Here is a 2,191-nt window from a genome sequence, read left to right as displayed (position 1 = left end):
TATATATATATATATATATATATATATATACATATATATATATAAATATGGATGGATGGATGGACAGAGAAGACAACATATATATACATAAAAATACATACATACATACATACATACATATGTATACCAAATTCACACACAAGGCGTTGGTTAATCCGGGTTTATTGTAGAAAACACTTGCCCAAGGTGGCATGCAATGGGACTGAACCCGGAACCCTGTGGTTGGGAAGTAAGCATTTTACCACACAACCACACCTGAACTTGGTACACTGCTCTCTCTCTCTCTCTGTCTCTCTCTCTCTCTCTCTCTCTCTCTTTCTCTCTCTCTCTCTCACACACACACACACACACACACACACACATAAAAATATGCAAACATATGTATATGTATATACACATACATGTATGTATATGTATATACTAGACCAGCTTCGGCACCCTTTCTAAATTTTCTAATTCGACTCGCAAAATATTGGGCAAGCCTTGCCAAATGCGACGTACAATATTATCGAACGAGGAACCATACGATTCTGAAAAGAATTTTGAACCTGGTTCTGTGGTAATTTTATGTTTCTTTCTAATGTTTTCTTATTCTTTTTTCTATTTTTTTTTCATTTGTTTCAGGAATTGTACTAGGGCTTCTTTCAGTTTCCGTCTACCAAATCCACTCACAAGGCTTTGGTCGGCCCGAGGCTATAGTAGATGACACTTGCCCAAGGTGCCACGCAGTGGGACTGAACCCGTAAGCATGTGGTTGGTTGGTAAGCAAGCTACTAACCACACAGCCACTCCTGCGCCGATATCTGCAAATGTTTTACGTATTTTCAAAAACTTACGTAATGGTGGCCTACTTTCGAGTTAGCTGTCAACCGTTGCCTGGATGTTTTACGACCACTATTCGGGTCATAAATTCATATATTACAATAGTTATTTCTCTGCAATATTTCTGTCAAAGCAATCACTATTCAATCCTGTTGGGTGTCGTGCATTTACATCTATCTTAATTCTTTTAAATAGCAAATTAGTTATTTTAATAGCATTTCGTGTGGTTGTAGCCTTCGGTCGTGATACTGCACCTCCTAACATTTGTGCGAGATCACTGACTTAGTAATAATGATAATAATCCTTTCTACTGAAGGCACAAGGCCAGAAATTATGCGGGAAGGAACTGGGCAATTACATCGACCCCATTGTTTCGTCCCCGAAAGGATGAAAGGTAAAGTCGACCTCGGTGGGATTTGAACTCAGATCGTAAGGACGGACAAAACACTGCTAAGCATTTCGCCTAGCATGCTAACGATTCTGCCGCGTGTGTGTGTGTGTGTGTGTGTGTGTGTGTGTGTGTGTTTGTGTGCGTGTGTGTATGTATATCCCAATACATGGATATACGTATGTAAATATATATGTGTGTGTGTGTGTGTGTGTGTGTGTGTGCGTCTGTGTGTGTGTGCATTATATGCATGTAATATACATATATATATATATATGTATACACTTATCTAAATGTGCACATAAACACTTAAAATACACACACACATAACAACATCAGCAACAGCGCAAAACAACTTCTTTTCTACTCTTAGGCACAAAGCCCGAAATTTTGGGTGAGGCGGGTCCAGTCGATTAGATCGACCCAGTATGCAACTGGTACTTAATTTATCGACCTCGGTGGAATTTGAACTTAGAACGTAAAGACAGACGAAATACTGTTAAGCATTTCGCCCGGCATGTTAACGTTTCTTATTTCTTTACTACCCACAAGGGGCTACACACAGAGGGGACAAACAAGGACAGACAAGCGGATTAAGTCGATTATATCGACCCCAGTGCGTAACTGGTACTTATTTAATCGACCCCGAAAGGGATGAAAGGCAAAGTGGACCTCCGCGGAATTTGAACTCAGAACGTAGCGGCAAACGAAATACCTATTTCTTTACTGCCCACAAGGGGCTACACACAGAGAGGACAAACAAGGACAGAGAAACGGATTACGTCGATTATATCGACCCCAGTGCGTAACTGGTACTTATTTAATCGACCCCAAAAGGATGAAAGGCAAAGTCGATCTCGGCGGAATTTGAACTCCGAACGTAACGGCAAACGAAATACCGCTAAGCATTTCGCCCGGCGTGCTAACGATTCTGCCAGCTCGCCGCCTTCATAAACAACAAATTATTCAGAGAGAAAAAAC

The sequence above is a fragment of the Octopus bimaculoides genome, chromosome 6 (assembly GCF_001194135.2).
Source record: "Octopus bimaculoides isolate UCB-OBI-ISO-001 chromosome 6, ASM119413v2, whole genome shotgun sequence".
NCBI lineage: Eukaryota > Metazoa > Mollusca > Cephalopoda > Octopoda > Octopodidae > Octopus > Octopus bimaculoides.
This window is presented reverse-complemented; position numbering follows the sequence as displayed.